The following is a 21,598-nucleotide window of genomic DNA, read 5'->3' on the forward strand; positions in this document are numbered from 1 at the left end:
TGCCTTTAAGACTGTCTCTTTGTCTTTCTATTTTGCCATTTTAATATTGATGTGTCTTAGACTGGCCCTTTTTGGGTTACTCTTGATTGGGGCTCTTTGTGCTTCTTGAACTTGCATGTTTTTTCTTTTTCTTTCTTTTTTTTTAATTGATTTTATTTGTTTTTCTTTAGACAGAGGGGAAAGAAGGGAAAAAGAGAGGGAGAGAAACATCAATGTGTGGTTGCCTCTTGTGTACCCGCTACTGGGGACCTGGCCAAAACCCAGGCATGTGCCCTGAGTGGGAATTGTACTGATGACCCTTTGATTTGCAGACCGGCACTCAATCCACTGAGCCATACTGACCAGGGCTGAGTGACTTTTTCCTTCACCAGGTTAGGGAGGTTTTCTATTATTTATTCAAATGGATTTTCTATCCCTTGCTCTTTTTCTTCTCCTTCTGGTATTCCTATGATGTGAATGTTGTTACATTTCATATTGTTCCAAAGCTCCCTTAAAATTTCCTCATTCCTTTTAAGTCTTTTTTAACTCTGTTCCTCTTACTGAGTGTTTTTTTTCTACCTTGACTTCCAACTCACTGATTCAGTCTTTTGCTTTTGTCTAGCCTGTTTTTAATTCCTTCTACTGTATTCTTCAATTCAAATATTGTATTCTTCATTTCCACCTGGTGCTTATTCATAGTTTCTATGTCCTTTTTCTTGCTGATGTATTTACCACTAAGTTCCTTGTAGTTCTCATAATGTTTCTTGTAATTCTCACTAAGTTCCTTCAGTACCCTTATGCCCTTATAACTAGTACTTTGAACTCTTGTGTCTGATAAATTGCTTGCCTCATTTCATTTTGCTCTTTTTGTGGGGGGATTCCTCTTTTTCCCTTCGATTGGGAGTTGTTTCTTTGTCTCCTCATTTTAGCTAACTTTTTTTTTTGGTTATTTATGCATATTAGATTGAATCTGCTTTGACACTCTGTCTTTGTGCGGTGGTCTGATGTGCTAGGATTCTTGTGGGACTCAGTGGTGCAGTCTCCCTGATTTCCTATGCTGGATGATATAGGGATGCTCTTTACGCAGTTCATGTGGGCTCTCCTGTTGTGTTTGGGTTTTCATTGTTGTTAGAGCATTTGTTGGTGGGTTCTTCCCTCTGCCTTCAGACTGAGAGTCTCAACCCCTATCATGTCTTGTATGTTGTTGTAGAGGTACTGACAAAACAAAACCCACAGAAGAAAAAATACTCTTACTTCTCCTCATTCTGTGCTCTTACAGTCATTTTTATTTCCTTTGCTCATCTCATATTCTTTTTTTTTCTTATAATATTCTTACTCTCCTTCCACTTTTATTAATATTTTCTCACTTGTTATTGGTATTGCAGTTGTTTTTAGGTGGTATTTTCCCTTGTGTTTATATATTTTTTTAAAGAGTTGTTTAAAAGGAAAGTAAAAAGTATATGTGAGATACTATATGTGTCCTCAAAAGTCTAAAATACTTACTATATGGTCTTTTGTGTTTTCCTTTTTATGATATTTCTTGGGTAAGACTGGATTAAAAAACTATATGGGTTTCAGATGCACAGTTTTAAAACACATCATCTGTACACTGTATTGCTTGTGCACTACCCCAAGTCAAGTCTCCACTCATCACTGTTTATCCTCCCATACCATTGTCCACCTCTCTCACTGTCTAGTCTGTTATAGATGAAGCTTGCCAACCCCTGGAAAACTGACATTTTAATAAGACACATATCTGGTGAAGAAAATATTTACTTTATGAAACAAAAGAAATATCTATATCAGTAAAATTTTTCTTAGCATAAGACTGTTTTATTCATTCAAATAACTTTATTGGAGGTTCCTATAAGTACTGATCACTGGGTATACAAACATGAATGAGATAAGGTTCCTGCACTCAATGATTTGGACATATTCACCGATTAAAATTGTGTTAAATTCTCTAAAAGAGCAGAATACCAACTGTTAAGATACAGAGAAACTAAGAGCACTAAGTACTTGGAATGACTAACGAACACATCCCTAAAGATATGCCACGTATACTTCTATAATGAGATGAGACAAGTAGGACAAAATAAAGGATAAGAATGTATTTAATACACTGACAACACAATGTCCAAACAGAGGCACAGAACTGTAAAAGAGAATGGTATGTTTAGAGAGCAGCAAATCATTTCATATTTTAATGTCCAAGGGGTATTTTGTGATGCTGGTTGAAAATGAAGCTGTAAATATAATAGTAAACTGTATCACATATCCTATGTTTGTTTCATTTGAAGGTAAAGCAGTTAGGAACCACTGAAGGATTTTGAAAAAAGGGAATATAAAAATTATTTGAGCCCTGGCTGGTTTGGCATAGTTGGTTGCATGCCATCCCACAAAACAAAAGGTTGCTGGTTTGGTCCCTGTTTGTGGTGTGTAGGAGAGACAACATATCAGTGCTTCTTTCTCGCCTTAGTGTTTCTCTCCCTCTGTCTCTACCTCCTTTCCCCTAAAATGAATAAATGAAAAAAAGTTTGATATTTTGTGTCAGTCAGAATATACTAGTTTTTGAAGAGGTAAAAATATCCAAAAATTTCAATAGCTTAAAACAACAAAGTCTTATTTTTCAAAATTCTTTTTTGAGGGCAAATTCATTGATTTTAGAGAGAGAGGAATGTGGGGGTGGAGTGAGAGAGAACCATTGATTGATTAGCTCTCACAGTGCCCCGAGTAGTAATTGAACCTGCAACCTAGGCATGTGCCCCAACTGGGAATCAAACTGTTGAACTTTCAGTTTGGAGACCTTTCAATGCTCCAACTAATTGAGCTGCAGCAGCCAAGACACAAAGGCTTATTTTTTGTTCATGCTCTGTAATGAGTATGATTCTGTTCCATGTTATTTTAACTGTAGGATTATGTCTGACAGAATGACCTCTATCTGGAATGTTGCTTATCTTGAGGAAGCTGGACATAGTAAAGTATTGGGTTGGCCACAAAGACCATTTAGTTTTTGATGTAAAATCAAAGACACATTTCTCATTTTTGCCAATAACTATTTTTTTTCAGTTGCATTTTTATTTATTTATGTTTTAAATATATTTTATTGATTATGCTGTTAAAGTTGTCCCATTTTCCTCCCTTCACTCCTGTCTGCCCTACGCACCCCCTCCCACCCACGTTCCCCCCTTTAATTCATGTCCATGGGTCATACATATAAGGTCTTTGGGTTCTACATTTCCTAAACTGTTCTTAACCTCCCCTTGTCTATTTTCTGCCTGCCATTTATGCTGCTTATTCCCTGTACCTTTTTCCCCTCTCTCCCCTTCCCGCTTCCTCACTGATAACCCTCCATGTGATCTCCAATTCTGTGATTCTGTTCCTATTCTAGTTGTTTGCTTAGTTTGCTTTTGTTTTTGTTTTAGGTGTGGTTGTTAATAACTGTGAGTTTGCTGTCATTTTACTGTTCATATTTTTTATCTTCTTTTTCTTAGATAAATCCCTTTAACATTTCATATAATAAGGGCTTGGTGATGATGAACTCCTTTACCTTGACCTTATCTGGGAAGCACTTTATCTGCCCTTCCATTCTAAATGAAAGCTTGGCTAGATAGAGCAATCTTGGATGTAGGTCCTTGCCTTTCATGACTTTGAATACTTCTTTCCAGCCCCTTCTTGCCTGTAAGATCTCTTTGGAGAAATCAGCTGACAGTCTTACAGGAACTCCTTTGTAGGTAACTGTGTCCTTTCCTCTTGCTGCTTCTAAGATTCTCTCCTTATCTTTAATCTTGGGTAATGTAATTATAATGTGCATTGGTGTGTTCCTCCTTGGGTCCTGCTTCTTTGGCACTCTCTGAGCTTTCTAGACTTCCTGAAAGTGTATTTTCTTTGCCAGATTGGGGGAATTCTCCTTCATTATTTGTTCAAATAAGTTTTCAACTTTTTGCTCTTCTTCTTCTCCTTCTGGTACCCCTGTAATTCGGATGTTGGAACATTTAAAGATGTCCTGGAGGTTCCTAAGCCTCTCCTCATTTTTTTGAATTCTTGCTTCTTTATCTTTTTTGGTTGGATGCTTCTTTCTTCCTTCTGCTCCAGGCCGTTGATTTGAGTTCCAGTTTCCTTCCCATCACTATTGGTTCTCTGTGCATTTTACTTTATTTCACTTAGCATAGCCTTCATTTTTTCATCTAATTTGTGACCAAATTCAACCAGTTCTGTGAGCATCCTGATTACCAGTGTTTTGAACTGTGCATCTTATAGGTTGGCTATCTCTTCATCGCTTAGTTGTATTTTTTCTGGATTGTTGATGTGTTCATTCTTTTGGGTCATTTTTTTTTTTTTTTGCCTTGGCATGCCTGTGACGTAAAGGGGTGGAGCCTTGGGTGTTCACCAGGGCAGGGCAACTCCCGTCGCTGCACTGTGATGCTGTATTTTGGAGAGGGGTCCAAGAGGGAATAATAGCGCTTGCTCCACTCTCTGCTGGATTTCAGTCACTTCCCCCCCTCCGCTACCCGCAAGCAAATTGGGCCCTTCTGGTGCTGATTCTCAGGTGTGTGGGTTTGTGTATCTTCTAGGACCTTGTGAGTCTCTCCAACAAACTCTCCTGTGAGGCTTGGAGTTTCTCCCACTGCCGCCTCAACCCCCAGAGGCATGTTCAATCAGTGGTTTGAGGCTTTATTTCTTCACACTGGAGCCCTGGGGTTGCGCAGTCTGTTGCCAGGTCCGCTGGCTGCTGCCTTGCGGGCCAGCTGCAGCCTTGCCCGCCCCACTGTACAATGTGTCATCTTGCTGGGTCTGCCATCCGCAGTGTTGCCTGCTCTGGTCCTCCAGCTACTGCCTTGCTGTGAGTCCTCTCTACCCGGCTGCCTGTTTCTGCCCCTACTACTGGTCTGGATGAATGTTTCTTCTTTAACTCCTTGGTTGTCGGGCTTCTATACAGTTCGATTTTTTGTTAGTTCTGGTTGTTTTTTGTTTTTAAATTGTTGTTGTCCTTCTTTTGGTTGTGTGAGGAGGCACAGTGTGCCTACCTATGCGTCCATCTTGGCCGGAAGTCTATTTATTTTTAATAATTATTTTATTGTTGTTCAATTACAGTTGTCTGCATTTTCCCCCAACTACTCCCCTGACGCCTCAGCCAAACTCACCTCCCTCCCTTGCTTCCATCCTCCCCCCCTGGCTTTGTCCATGTGTCACCAATAACTTTATTGATTTGAATATTTTGAGTATGTCGGCTATCTACCATGTAATAATAACATTGTTTGTTCTCATTTAACATCTCAATTTGATTGCTATGAGCTTCAATTGGTCTTCTGGACTATTGTGCATCATACAGCAAGAATTCTCCAGCACAAGACTTCACAAACCACTTTTGATGCGCTTCATTAGTCACAGCACCTTCTCCAAACACTGCAGCAATCTTTTTTTTGTGTTTCAGTTGCATTTTTACCTTTCTTGAAATAATAAAGCCTAATGTGCCAAAAATGTTGCATATCTTCTTCCATCTTCAATATGAAATTAGCTACCAGAAAATTCACCAAATTAAGTAAGATTTTTTAAATACATGCTAAGAGATCCAAGATGGCAGAGGAGTGAGTGGAGGCTACACTAACCTCCTCCCAGAACCAATCTGGTATTATAACTAAATTGTGAAGAAATTATCAGGAATAACCAACTCTACAATAGCGGAAGAGAAGGCTTATAACCACGAACATACAGAAAAAACAGTTTCACCACAATGTGACTGGTATGGAGTGTGGAGGAGATGCGAGAGGGTTGGCTGGGCTCCCGTGGGCAGCCACTGAGGTGCTGGAGGAATATTTCAGTAGCTGGCATTATGCCCCTGAGGAAGTGTGCAGTCTAAACCTGAAGATGGGCTCCCCAGTATACAGCACCATATCCCAAAAACTTCCCAGATAACAACCAGCAGCAAAAAGTGGCAGGATTTCTCTGTGCCAGGGACAGACAGCTGGAGATCCTGAGAGCCTTTTAAAGGACCAACACATACATTTTCATTTGCATCCATTTGCCCTGGACTCTTGCATAGGGAGGTCCGAGTAGATTAGAGATGGTTGCGAATAGACTGGGGACACTGCCTCGGGGAGAGAACTGAGAGAGCAGCTGCCAGGATCCTGGTGCTTTGTCATTTCCCATACTGCAGAAGCCATCTTGTTAGGGTAGACCAACCCCCTCTTAAGTGGTATCAGCCTGAGGGAAAGCAATAGCTCCACCCACAGGAATTACTCTGCCTCTCCCTGTGGTGCTTTAGTCTGTTGGTTACAGAGTGACTGGATTAACAACTGAAGGAGTCAGTCACTTATGATGGATCCCTATTAGTCTCAAACAGGCTGCCTAAGGCCAGATTGGGATACCACTGATATCACCAGAGAGAGATTCACAAAGAATAAAACAGTGTACCTTCACAACAGCACACAAGGAATGGTGGGCAGAGTGACTGTCAGTCAACCCACTGAGGAAAGGAACCATCAATGAATGACCCAACAACAATTAAAACCAGAGAATCAACATAAACACCATAAAGGGCATCCCAGGAGCATCAAGTTTAGGAGATCAAAGAGACTGCACCACTGAATTCCACAATGATCCTACCATCAAAGTTCACACTGTAAAGTCAAAGCAGGTCAATCTAATAAGGAGAAAGAAACAAAAAGTGTATTGCCTATAATGGGGAGACAAAGAACCCCCAATTGAAAGGAGAGGAGGAATCCCCAGAAAGAGTGCTAAATGAAATATAGGCAAGTAAACCATCAGATATTGAGTTCAAAATAATGGTTATGAGGAAGCTCAGTGAGCACAGTGAGAATTACAAAGAAATACAGGGAAGCTGCTAGGATCTTACTACGAACTACATCAGCATGAAAAAGAATATAAATATGAAGAATACAAGTAATGAATTAAAGGACACAGTAGGAGACCTTAAAAGCAGGATAAATAAAGCAGAAGATCAAATAAACAAGTTGGAGGACAATGTAGAAAGTTTCCAGACAGAGCAAGAAAATGAAAAAAGATTTAAAAAATTAACAGGGTTTAAGGGAGCTGCCAAAAAACATGAAATGTAATAATATCCATATAACAGGATTACTAGAAGTAGAAGAAGAGGAACAAGGCACAGATAACCTGTTTGGAAAAGTAATGACAGAAAACTTCCCTCACTGGATGATAGAAAAAAATCATACTAGTCCAGAAAGCACAGAGGGGTCCCAATCAAGATGAATCCAAAGAAGCACACTCCAAGACACTTAATAATAAAAATGGCAAAAGTTGAAGACAAAAAGAGACTATTAAAGGCAGCAAGGGAGAAACAACTAGTAGCACAAAAAGGAGCCCCATTAAGGCTATCAGCTGATTACTCAGTAGAAACTCAAGCCAGAATGGAAAGGGAAGAAATGCTCCCAGTAATGATAACAAAGGCCTGTGACCAAGACTATTCAACCCAGCAAGACTCTCATTTAAAATGGAAGGTGAAATAAGGAGCTTCCCAGGCAACAACAACAAAAAATGTAGAAGAACATATTTCCACCAAACAAGCATTGTAAGAGATAGTAAGAGAACTTCTTTAAGAAGAAGAAATAGTCCTGGCTAGTGTAGCTCAGTGCATTGGGTGCAGACCTGTGAATCAAAGGGTCGCCAATTCAATTCTCAGTCAGAGCACATGCTTGGGTTGTGGGTCAGGTCCCCAGTAGGGTGTGCGTGAGAAGCAACCACACATTGTTGTTTCTCTCCTTCTCTTTCGCTATCCTTTCTTCTCTCTCTAAAAATAAAATTAAAAATGTAAAAACAAAATTTAAAAAGAAAGAGAGAGGAACAAAAGTACAAAGGAGAAAACAGCAATGAGTAAGCATCCTTAGTAATGACCTTGCATGTAAATGGATTAAATGTTCCAATCAAAAGACATAAGGTAACTGAATGGATAAGAAAATATGACCCACATGTATGCTGGGCACAAGAGATCCACCTCATAACAAAAGATCTATACAGACTGAAAGTGAAGAGATGGAAAAAAATATTCCAAGCAAACGGACCTGAAAGAAATACTAGAGCAGCAGTCTTTATATCAGATGAAATAGATTTCAAAACAAAGTCCGTGAAAAGAGACAAAGGAAGACACTATATAATACTTTAGGTGATAATACATGAAGAAGATAAAATCTTTGTAAACATATATGCACCCAACATAGGAACACCAAAATATATAAAGAAGATCTTATGGGACTTCAAGAAAGATATTGACAGAAACACAATCATTTTGGGGGATTATAACACCCTATTGTCAACAATGGATACATCTTCCATTCAGTGACTCAAGACGGATATGGTGTCATTGAACAACACTCCATATCAAATGATTTAATTGATCTATACAGAACATTTCACCCCAAAGAAGCAAAATATATATTCTTTTCAAATGCACCTGGAATATTTACAAAGACAGATCCCATGATAGGACACAAAACAATTCTCAACAAATTAAAAAATGAAATCATATCAAACATTTTCTCAGACCACAGGATCCTAAAACTAAAAACCAACCTCAAGAAAAAAACTCAGAAACACAAATTTGTGGAGATTGTATAGCATGCTATTAAAGAATAAATGGGTTAAGAACAAGATCAAGGAAGAAATCAAAAAGTTACTGGAAACAAATGAAAATGAACTCAAAAGAATCCAAAACTTATGGGACACAGCGAAGGAAGTCCTGAGAGGGAAGTTCATTCAGATACAGGACTACCTAGGGAAGATAGAAAGCATTTCAAATAAACAACCTAACCCTGTATCTACAAGAACTGAAGGAACAACAACAAACAAAGCCCAAAGTGAGTAGAAGGAAGGAAATAATCAAGATAAGAGCCGAATTAAATGACCTAGAGAATGAAAGGACAATTAAAGGATCAGTAAATCTAGGAGCTGGTTCTTAGAAAAATAAATAAAATTGACAAGCATTTAAGTAGATTCACCAAGAAAAAAAAAGAGAGACAGACAGACAGAGAGAGAGGACCCAAATAAATAAAGTCAGAAATGAAAGAGGAGAGATTACTGCTGATACCTCAGAGATAAAAAGGATAACAAGAAATTACTACAAACAACTGTATGTCAAGGTATTTGAAAACCTGGGTGAAATGGGCAAATTTCTAGAAAAATAAAATCTTCCAAAACTGAATGAAGAAGCAGAAAGTCTGAACAGACTGATAACAGCTGGCAATATCAAAGCAGTAATCAAAAAACTCCCAGCACACAAAAGCCCTGGACCAGATGGTCTCACAGGGAATTTGAAAAAACATTTAAGGAAGAGCTAATCCCTATCCTTGAGACTATTGCCAAAAATCCAAGACGGAAGTCTCCCAAACTCTTCAAGAAGTCAGCATCATCCTAATCCCAAAAGCGAAAGAAAGAAAGAAAACTGCAGGCGAACATTGCTGATGAACAGAGACACCAAAATCCTCAACAAAATGTTGGCAAATCGCATGCAGCAATACATTAATAAGATCATACAGCATGATCAAGTGGGATTCATCCCAGGGATGCAAGGATTGTACAATATGTGCAAATCAATGATTGTAATACATCACATAAAACGAAAGACAAAAATCGCGTGATCATATCAGTAGATGTGGGAAAAGCATTTGATAAGTTACAGCACCCATTTATGATAAAAACATTCAGCAATCTGGGAGTAGAGGAAGCATACCTCAACATAATAAAAGTCATATATGAAAAACCGACAGCCAACATCATACTCAATGGGCAAAAACTAAAAGCTTTCCCACTAAAATCAGGAACAGGACAAGGCTGTCCTCTTTCACCACTTCTATTCAACATAGTATTGGAATTCCTAGCCACAACATTTAGACAGGAAAAAGAAACAAAAGTCATCCGAATTGGAAAGGAGCAAGCAAAACTGTTACTGTTTGGAGATGACATGATAGTGTACATAGAAAGTCCTAGAGACTCCACCAAAAATCTACCTGACCTAATAAGTGAATTTGGCCAAACGGTGGAATACAAAGTCATTATTCAAAAATCGAAGGCACTTTTGTACACCAGCAATGAAATATCAGAAACAGAAATCAGATAAAAAGTCCCATTTGACATAGGAACAAGAAAAATAAAGTTCCTACGAATAAACCTAATCAGATAAAAAATTCCATTTGACATAGGAACAAGAAAAATAAAGTTCCTAGGAATAAACCTAACCAAGGACATAAAAGACCTGTACTCAGAAAACTACACAACACTGAAGAAAGAAATTAAGGAAGACACAAATGAATGGAAGCCTATACTGTGTTCATGGATTGGAAGAATTAACATCATTAAAATGTCCATACTACCCAAAATGATATATACATTGAACACAATCCCAACTAAAATACCAATGACATATTTCACAGATACAAAACAAACATTTCAGAAACTTACATGGAACGATAAACAACCCCAAATAGCCGCAGCAATTTTGAGAAAGCAGAACAAAGTAGGAGGGATCACAATACTTGATATAAAACTACATTACAAAGCCACTGTAATCAAATATCTGGTACTGGCCTAAGAACAGACAAATACATCAGTGGAACAGTATACAGAGCCCAGAAGTAAACCCAAGCCTGTGGACAATTAATGTTCGATAAAGAGGACGGGAGCATAAAATGGAGTAAAAATAGCCTCTTCAAGAAATGGTATTGGGAGATCTGGACAGCTACATGCAAAAAAATGAAACTCGAGAGTTCCAGCCAAGATCAATGCTTAGGTAGAAGTCCTTCACTTCCTCATACAACCAAAAGTAGGACAACAATCAATCTAAAATCAATAAACAACTAGAAGTGCCAGAAAATCAAACTGCATGGAACTCCCAACAACCAGGGAATTAAACAATCAACATACCAACCAGACCAGTAAGATGGGCTGATAAAGAGAACCCGTGCCAAGGTGGCAGACTGTGCTGGCGGGCGTGACTGAATGGGAAACTGAGACTCGGAGCTGACTGTGGACTTCATCAGGGGTTGCCACAGTGGAAGAAACTCCTAGTCTCACAGGAGGGTTCGTTGGAAAGCGGAGTTAGAGCTTATCAGGTGAGCTGCATTATACTCTTTGCCCTGTCCCCCACAGACAGTGCTAAAGCAACGAGGTTGTCCTGCCCTGGTGAATCCCTAAGGTGCCACCCCCTTAAAACCTAACAGGTGCGGCGAGACAATGAAATATGGCCCAAATGAAAGAACAGACCAAAATTCGAGAAAGAGACCTAGGTGATGAGGAGGTAGCCAACCTATCTGATGGAGAGTTCAAAGCCCTGGTAATCAAAATGCTCACAGAACTGATAGAGCATGGTTGAAAAATGAAAGAACAAATGAAGTATACCCAAAGTGAAATAAAGCAAAATATTCATGGAATCAACAGTGACAGGAAGGAAACCAGGACTCAAATCAACGATTTGGAACAAAAGGAAGAAATAAACATCCAACCTGAACAAAATGAAAAAACGAGAATTGAACAAAATGATGAGAGGTTCAGGAACCCCTGGGACAAGGTTAAATGTTCCAATATCCGAATTACTGGTGTGGTAGAAGGAAAACGAGCAAGAAATTGAAAATGTATTTGCACAAATAATGAAGGAAATCTTCCCCAATCTGACAAAGAAAACAGTCTTTCAGGAAGTCCAGGAAGCTCAGATAGTCCCAAAGAATTTATACCCAAAGAGGAACACACCAAGGCACATCATCAAATTACCGAAGGTTAAAGGTAAAGAGAGAATCTGAAAAGCAGTTAGAGGAAAGGTGAGAGTTACCTACAAAGAAGTGCCCATAAGACTATCAGCTGATTTCTCAAAAGAAACCTTGCAGGCAAGAAGGGGCTAGAAAGAAGTATTCAAAGTCATGAAAGGCAAGGACCTACATCCAAGATTACTCTATCCAGCAAAGCTATCCTTTAGAATGGAAGGGGTGATAAAGTGCTTCCCAGATAAGGTCAAGTTAAAGGAGTTCATTATCACCAAGCCGTTATTATAGGAAATATTAAAGGGACATATCTAAGAATTTGAAGATCAAAAACTATGAACAGTAAAATGACAACAAACTTACAACTCTCAACAAATGAACCTAAAAAAAAAAAAATAATGAAAACAAAACTAAGCAAACCACTGTAACAGGAACAGAATCAGAGAAATAGACATCACATGGAGGGTTTTCAGTGGGTTTGGGGAGGGGAGGCACAAGGGGGAAAAGGTACAGAGAATAAGCATAATTAGTAGGCATAAAATAGATGAGGAGAGACCAAAAATGGTATAGGAAACAATTCAAAGAACTTACATGTACAACCCATGGAAATGAACTAAGGGATGGGGGTAATGCTGGAGGGTTGAGGGGTGTGTGGCAGAGGGGCGATAAAGGGGGAAAAATTGGAAGAACTCATAGCATAATCAATAAAATACAGAGAAAATACAATAAAAAAAGATAAAAATGAAACTTGATCACCAACTTACACCATATACAGAAATAAATAAACTCTAGATTGATAGAAGACTTAAATGTAAGCCACAACACCATGAAAGTCCTCGTGGAAAACATAGGCAGTAAAATTTCAGATATCCCACGCAACTGTATTTTCCCTGGTACATCCTCTAGGGCAAAGGAAATAAAGTACGGAAGAAACAAGTGGGATTTAATTGAATTAAAAAGCTTCTTCATAACTAAGGAAATCATTAAAATGAAAAATGAACCAACTGTGTAGAAAAACATAGTTGTCAATGATACCTCAGACAAGGTTTTGATCTCCAAAATATATAAGGAATTCATATGACTCAGTGCCAGGAAGACAGTCCATTTAAAAAATGGGCAAAAACCTGAACAGACATTTCTCCAAGGACGACAAACAGAGGGCCTATAGGCTTATGAAAGGTTGCTGAGCATCACTAGCCCGCAGAGAGATGCAAATTAAAACCACAGTGAGGTATCACCTCACACCAGTTAGTATGGCCATTATTAGCAAGTCAAACAACAGTGCTGGTGATTACGCAGAGAATAGGGAACCGTACGTAGTGCACTGTTTGTGGGAATGCAGACAGATACAGCCATCATGGAAAACAGTATGGAATTTTCTCAAAAAACTAAAAATGGGACTGCCTTTTCATCCAGGTATTCCACTGCTGGGATTATACCCTATGAGTCCTGAAACACCAATTCAAAAGAACCTATGCACCCCAATGTTCATAACAGCAATATTTACAATAGCCAAGTTTTGGAAAGAGCCTAAGTGCCCATCAGAAAATGAGTAGATCAGTAAAACTGGTACATTTACACAATGGAATACTACACAACAGAAATAAAGAAGGAATTCCTAACTTTCTTGACAGCGTGGAGGGATCTGGAGAGTATCATGCTAAATGAAATAAGCCAGATGGTGAAAGACAAATGCCATATGATCTCGGGTATAAGTGGAACCTAATGAACAGTACAAACAAACGAGCAAAATAAAACCAAATGCATGGAAACAAGGAAGACTGACCAGAGGGCATGGGGGAGGGCGGTAAGGGAAGAAAGAAGGAGAAGGACATTTTTAAGGAACAAGTATAAATGACCCCTGGACACAGATAACAAGGTGGGGATTGAATGTGGGGAAGGCTGTTAGTAGGGAAGGTGAGAACAATGGAGGGAAAATGGGGCAAATGTAATAAAACAATAAATTAAAAAATAAAATGCTGATATGACAGCTGTCATAATACAATCTAACAAAATTGTTTTGAACGAATGACAACTAAGCCCTACTAGAGTCATCTTATGAAAACAACCAAAATAACTTTTTGGCAAACCCAGTACTTGCTGACTCTTTAAAATTTGTGCCGAAGTAGCATGTTTGTTCTCACATTTCAATTCCAAAGCAAGTCATGAGGGTAAGTCTTAAGTCAAAGTGGCATGAAATTATAAACCTACTGACGGAGGGGGCAACAAAATATTTATGAATGATGATAGAGTGTACCACATTGGCATTATAGGAAAATGCTAAAACATTACAGTGTGGAGAAAGGATTGTGGCAAAACAAATGCATAAAAACAGATAATGGCTTTAGGTTTGGATATGTTGAATTTAAACTGGCTTTGTTTTATTGAGGCAGAGATGTTGGATGGCCATTTGGAACCAGTGGTTTATAGTTTGAGAGATACAGAGATACTGGTGTAGCAGTACATGCATAAATTTGTATCTGACAGTGACTGAGATTGCCCTAGGAGAAAATGTATTGAAAAGATGACAGGGATGAAGATTTTAAGAAATGTTAGCATTTGAAAAGGAAATGGAAGAAGCCATGTAAGTGAATGACATAAACTTTTAAATAGATTTTTTAATAGAAAAATCAAAGAGTACATGTCTTAGAAGCCTGTTAATGTCAGATGTCATAAAGAGGTCAAGAAAGATTTGGACAGAAAGTGTCAAATGATTGAGATAATGATTTAAAAAAAAAAAACTAGTTTGCAGGTGTAGAGCTTGAGCAATTTAGTAATGAGAGGGAGAAGTCTGTTGCAATTTAGGTGGCATTAGAGTAAATTAGAGCTCTTTATTTTCAGCAGTGTGGTGGTAGATTAGATATGCAGAACAATCAAACTTCTTGGTACCTAAAACTAAAAATACTAGATAAAATATGGAAAACATTTTCAAAGTATTAGTGAACTTTTCAGTAATAAACCAGAAACTTTCAGAAATCTTAATTCAACAGAAGTAAAGAGCATTAGTTCTGATTGACATCTGCAGAGTTCCTGATCACAAGCTCATACTCAACTTCTGTCTCACATGCAGATTTGTGTTGTCTGTGAGACTCAGAAAAAAATTATTTAAAATTTCTTGTAGATTGGTAGTGCCCATTTGCCTGGCAAATTTAATTTTCATTTGAGATAAAGCTAAAAATTTTTGATCAGTATGTTCTTCATCTTGGTTGAGCTTGCATTCTTTTTCTTTTTTTAATTTTAAAAATACTTAAATTACAACCATGGCTGGCATGGTTCAGTGGATCGAGTGCTAGCCTGTGTACTAAAAGTTCACTGGTTTGATCCCAGTCGGGGCTCATGCCTGAGTTGCATGAGAAGTCCCCAGTAGGGGATGCACGAGAGCAACCACACATTAATGTTTCTCTCTCTCTGCTTCTCCCTCCTTTCCCCTCTCTCTAAAATTAAATAAAGAAAATCTTTAAAAATTTTTAATTGAAGTTATTAATCAGTTTTTGTTTCAGGTGTACTGCATAGGGATTAGACATTTATATAGCTTATGAAGTAATCACCCCAGTAAGTCTTTTCCCAACTGGTACTGTACATAGTTCTTGCAATATTATTTATATTTCCTATACTGTACTTTAAGATTCCACACATAAGTAAAATCATAGGGTATTTGTCTTTCTGTGTCTGACTTATTTCACTTAGCATAATACCCTATAAGTCCATCCATGTTGTCAGAAATGGTAAATTTGATTCTTTTTATGTCCAAATAATATGCCTTTGTAAATATGTACCATATCTTCTTTATCTAGTTTTCTTTTTTTTTCCCCCCCAAAACACTTTTTATTTGTATAGCGTCCTAATCACTTCAGTGATAGGAGGAGAGGGAGAGGTTCCTTTTTTAGTACAGGGGCTTCCATAATGTTGTTGTGTTGTTACCAAACACACAGGCAAGTGGGGTCATGGATTCGGTAAACTATACAATGTTTAGTCTCTGCTAGAGCAATAAGGTGAGCGTCAATCTCAGCCTCTGTAAGAATCCTGAATTTAGGATTTTCAACTGTAATTACTCCAACTTCTATTTCTGAAAGTTCTGAATCAATTGATAGAACAGTAGACAGGCATGTAATTGCAGTTTCCACTGTCTTTTCAAATGTCCAATCAAATTTCTTCTTCACTTATTTTTCGAGAAAGCTGATTGACTTGGTTTGTTTTACTCCTGCTGCAGTGGCTTTAAACCCACAGTAGTAACCTGCAGGATCATATTTGTACACCTCAGGGCTGTGTTCTTCATCTATACCAATTAAAACCATACAACACCCAAGAGGCCTCATTTCAGCATTCGGTTTGTAGGCCTGAGAAATATCAGCAATTCTTTTTTTAAAAAAAATATATTTTATTGATTATGCTATTACATCTGTCCCATTTTCTCCCCTTTACTCCCCTCCGCCCTGCACACCCCCTCCCACCTGCATTTCCTCCCCTCCACCTTTAGTTCATGTCCATGGGTCATATATATAAGTTCTTTGGTTTCTATATTACCTATACTATTCTTAACCTCCCCCTATTTTCTACCTACCATTTATGCTACTTATTCTCTGTATCTTTTCCCCCTCTCTCCCCCTCCCACTTTCCCACTGATAACCCTCCATGTGATCTCCATTTCTGTCATTGTGTTCCTGCTCTAGTAATTTCCTTAGTTTGTTTTTGTTTTTTTTAGGTTCAGTTGTTAATAGCGGTGAGTTTGTTGTCATTTTACTGTTCGTATTTTTGATCATTTCTTAGATAAGTCCCTTTAAAATGTCATATAGTGAGGGCTTGGTGATGATGAACTCCTTTAACTTGACCTTATCTGGGAAGCACTTTATCTGCCCTTCCATTCTAAATGATAGCTTTGCTGGATAGAGTAATCTTGGATGTAGATCCTTGCCTTTCATGACTTTGAATACTTCTTTCCAGCCCCTTCTTCCCTGTGAGGTTTATTCTGAAGTCAACTGATAGTCTCTCGGGAACTTCTTTGTAGGTAACTGTCTCCTTTTCTCTTTCTGCTTTTAAGATTCTCTCCTTATCTTTAATCTTGGCTAATGTGATGTTGATGTGCCTTGGTGTGTTCCTCCTTAAGTCCAGCTTCTTTGGGACTCTCTGAGCTTCCTAGACTTCCTGGAAGTCTTTTTCCTTAGCCAGATTGGGGAAGTTTTCCTTCATTATTTGTTCAAATAAATTTTCGATTTGTTGGTCTTCCTCTTCTCCTTTTGGCACCCCTATGATTTGGATGTTGGAACGTTTAAAGATGTCCTCGAGGTCCTAAGCCTCTTGTTTCTTCATTCTGTTCTGGTTGAATGTTTATTTCTTCCTTCTTCTCCAAACTGTTGATTTCAGTCCTGGTTTCCTTCCCTTCACTGTTGGTTCCCTGTAGATGTTTCTTTAAGAAATACCAGCAGTTCTTTTACACAGCCTGTCCATAGGAATCTCATAGCCAAACTTGTATTTCCAATTAGCTGCCTTAGAGTGTCCCCTCTGTACCTGGGATCTGCTATCAGCTGTCATTTGTGTTATCACACAGCCAATGTTGTCAGTTATCTTGAATAAGTGAGTCAGTGTGCTGGAATCCAGTAATTTGTCAGGTACTTTCTTCTGTGTGACAACTACTGCACAGTCCTTCCTTCCCACAAGTATTGATATAAGGCCACCTTGGTTAATAGCCTTAAAAGCATATTCTACTTGGTAGACCTGGCCTTCAGGTAAAAAACTTGTAATGTGGCAGTCAAAGCCAGCACTGGAACCACAGGATATGTTGGTGCACCCACTACTTCAAGAACAGTCTTTATTCAGTTTTCCATCAGTGGGCACTTAGGTTTCCTCCATATCTTGGATATTTTACATAACACTGTATCGGACATAGGGATGCATATATCTTAAATGTAGTGTTTCGGATTTCATTACATACTCAGAAGTAGAATACCTGGGTCATATTGTAGTTGTATTTATAATTTTTTGAGGAACCTCCATATTGTTTTCCATAATTGCTATGCCAATTTGCAGTCCCAACAACCATGTATGAGAGTTATATTTTCTCTGCATCTTTGCCAGCACTTACTGTTTGTTGATATATTGGTGATAACCATTCTAATATATATCTCATTGTGGTTTTAATTTCCACTTGTCTCTGATGAATGGTGACATTGAGCATCTTTTCATGTGTTTTGGCCATTACTATGTCGTCTTTGGAGAAATGTCTACTCATGTCCTCTGCTCATTTTTTAATCAAATGTATTTTTATATTTTGGATATTAATCTCTTGTTGGATATGTCATTGGCAAATATCTTCTTACAGTTAGTAGATTGTCTTTTCTTTTTATGGATGGTTTCCTTTGCTGTATAAAATCTGTTTAGTTTGTTGTAGTCCATTTATTACTTTCTTTTGTTTTTCTTTCTCAGGGAGACTTACAAAAAAAAAATACTAAATACTAAAAGCGATGTGAAAGTGTTTGTTGCCTTTGTTTTTTTCTAGGAGTTTTATGGTTTTGTGTCTTACACTTAAACCTTTAGTCCATGTTCGGTTTCAGGGGTGTCTGGCCTTTTGGCATCTCTGGGCCTCAGTAGAAGAAGAAAAGTTGTCTTGGGCCACACATTATATACACACACACTAACAAAAAGTAATAAGCAAAAGAAAAGATTTTAAGTAAATTCATGGTTTTGTGTTGGGTTGCATTTATAGCCATCCTGGCTGCAGTTGGACACCCTTGTAAGAAACTGGTCTACATGTCATCTACAAATAATGACAATTTTACATCTTTCTTTTCAATTTGAATGCCTTTTTTTTCTATTTCTTGTCTTATTGCTGTGGCTAGGATTTCCAATTGTATATTAAATAAAAGTGGTGAAAATGGACATCCTTGTGTCGTTAGTGATCTTAAGTAAAACACTTTTATCACCATTGAAAATGATGTTAGAAGTGGGTTTGTCATATACCGCCTTTATTGTGTTGAGCTACATTTCCTCTATTTCCACTTTGCTGAGAGTTTTTATCATAAATGGGTGCTAGATTTTGTCCACTGCTTTTTCTGCACTAGCGATATGATAAGATTTTTATCTTTCATTGTGTGTATGTGGTGCATCATGGTAATTGATTTGCAAATACTAAACTCATTTTTCCTCTCAGGAGTAAATCCTACGTGATCATGGTGTATGGTCTTTTAAATGTATTGTTAAATTTGGCTTGCTAATGTTTTGTTCAGGATATTTGCATCCGTGTTTATCTGGGACATTGGCCTATAACTCTTTTTTTGTAACGTCTTCATTTTTGGAATCAGGGTAATGCTGCCTCATAAAATGATCTTGGGAACCTTTTCTCCTTCTGAAATTTTTGGAATAGTTTTACGACAGGTATTACATTTTTCTTTGACTGTTTGATAAAATTCATCTGTACAGGCATCCAATCTAGGATTTTTTGTTTGTTGGGAGTTACTTTTTGATTTCATTCGCAGTTAGTCTGTTTACATTTACTGTTTCTTCTTGATTCAGTTTTTGAAGATTGTGTGTTTCTAGGAATTTGCAGTGCAAGGTTTATCAATTTTGCTTATCTTTTCAAAGAACCAGCCCTCAATTTCATCGATCTTTTGTATTGTTTACTTAGACTTTATTTATTCCCATTCCACTGTTTTTTATTTTCTATCTTATATTCACTTTCAGCCATGTTTGTGATTCTTTTTCTAGTTCCTTTAGATGTAAACTTAGATTGCTTGAAATGTTTCTTGTTTCTTGAGGTAGGTCTCTATTGCTATGAATTTCCCTCTTAGGACTGCTTTTGCTGTGTTACATAGATTTCGAGTTCTTGTGTTTTCGTTTTCATCTGTCTCAAGATATGTTCTGATGTCAGTTAGTTTCTACTTTTATGCCAATCCTGTTGGAGAACATGCTTGATATGATTTTATATTCTTAAATTTATTGAGACTTCTTTTGGGTCCTAACACATTGTCTGCCTGGGAAAATGTGCCATGAGCACTTTAAAAGACTGTTATATCCTGGTGCTTTGTGGCGATATTTTTTTGAAATACCAAATAAATTCATCTGGTGTAATGTGTCATTATTTGGGGCCACAGTTTTCTTACTGATTTTTTTCTGGAAGATGTATTTATTGATATCAATTAGGTGTTTTTCTACTACTATGACTGTGTTACTGTCAAACTCTCTCTTTATGTCCATCAGTATTTGCTTGTGTCCAACCCACAGCCAGCAGGCCATATGCAGCCCAGGCTGGCTGTGTATACAGCCCAACACAAAATCGTAAATTTACTTAAAACATCATTAGATTTTTTTTTTCATTAGTGTTTGTGTATTTAATTCATGGCCCGAGACAACTCTTTTTCCAGTGTGGTCCAGAGACACCAGAAGTTTTGATACCCCTTGCTTTGTGTATTAAGATACTGCTGTGTTGGGTGCATGAATCTTTTCAAAGGTTATAATCTCTTGTTGAATTGATCCATTTAACATTATATAATGTCATTGTTTCTTCTTATAGCCTTTCTTTTAAAGTCTCTTTTGGACTAGAGGCTTTATAGTGTCATTCACTGATAAAGAAAATCTGGAGGAGGAGCAAGGTTAAAGGAGGAGATGATTAAATTGTAAATATGGAGAGTTTGACAAATTATGAAACATGTAAAAGTAAAGAACTAGAAAAAAGTTATATTTATAAAATAGAGATTTATGAGCCATCAGAATTTAGATGATAATTCAATGAATTGCCAAAGAGAGAGTGTAGGGTTGAAGCCAGAAAAGGACTTGAACTAGAGAGGTTGAGAAACTATAGCATTCATTTTTTAGTTTTTCTATTTATTGATTTTTAAGGAGAGACAGAAACATCAATTTATTGGAGTTGCAAGTAATTGGAAGATAATCGAAGTGTATTATCACAGAAACAGAGGAGGCAGAATATTTTTAAGGTTGACACCATTTAATGTATTATCATTTTCACTTATAATTATGTGATGTACGTGTATAGGGAAAAATGAGTTCTGTGGGCACAGCAGATTATTACAGACAGGGAAGCAATCAAGAAAAAAAATTACCTTGGGGGGAAAAATGAAACTGCATTTCATGCCTGTCTCCATAAAGCGTGGAAGTAGAAAGATCTTACAATTACAGTTAATATAGAAAATTATCTTGGGTCATTCTGTCTCAAGTGTAGGACCTTTTCCTTACAATCTAGATCTTGGTTCCAGGTCTGGTGTAGGCAGGATTTTAAATAATTGTAATATAAAATACAGCTGAGAGTTTCAAATTTTGAAAAGTATTGCATTTAAACAGTACCTTCACAGTTTTTTAGGAAGTTATTGGTAATTTGAGAAAATTTCAATGTAGTCAGATGAGATTAGAATCTTGAATGCCTAGGGTTGATAAGAGTATCTAGAATAGTATCATATTTTACAGTCATGTAGATAAGAAATTCATTGATTAACTTCAGGAAAGTATACCATGATCATTAGTAGTAAACCACGCATTTTGGGAAGTGACCCATTATGATCTGAGTTTTATAATATTGTAAAACATAGCTTTCCAGATGAAGTTGAGCATTTCCCACATTAATTATAGCCATAAAAAGTTTCTGAGTGGCATCTGAAGAAACAAAGATTACCACATCATTGGGCCACTAAGATAACAAGGTTTATCTAAGACCACTCATCTTCTAATCTTACTGTCAACGTATATTCTTTCTAAAGTAGTTTGTACAGATTTTATTTTTTTTCTAATTTTGAAGCTTTGCCTAAGAAGAGAGTTTCATTTCTATACCTTTGTGTCAGGGAGCTTTAACGCAGCCCCCCCGGTCAGCCACGGATGAAGAATAAGACTACCAAGACATGATCTGCTTGGGGAGGAGAGGTGGCTGATCTCTCAAAGGAGAAGGGCCTTGATCC

General features: G+C 37.6%; 1 protein-coding gene and 1 pseudogene across 4 annotated transcripts in view; one reads left to right on the forward strand and one right to left on the reverse strand.

The window, feature by feature from the left end:
• ASH1L (ASH1 like histone lysine methyltransferase) overlaps window positions 1-21,598 on the forward strand; it is a 215,150-nt gene that overhangs the window by 90,885 nt on the left and 102,667 nt on the right. The window lies entirely within an intron of this gene.
• Window positions 14,829-18,867, reverse strand: LOC139440417 (proteasome subunit alpha type-6 pseudogene; annotated as a pseudogene).

This window comes from Desmodus rotundus, chromosome 12 (assembly GCF_022682495.2).
Source record: "Desmodus rotundus isolate HL8 chromosome 12, HLdesRot8A.1, whole genome shotgun sequence".
Classification (NCBI taxonomy): Eukaryota; Metazoa; Chordata; class Mammalia; order Chiroptera; family Phyllostomidae; genus Desmodus; species Desmodus rotundus.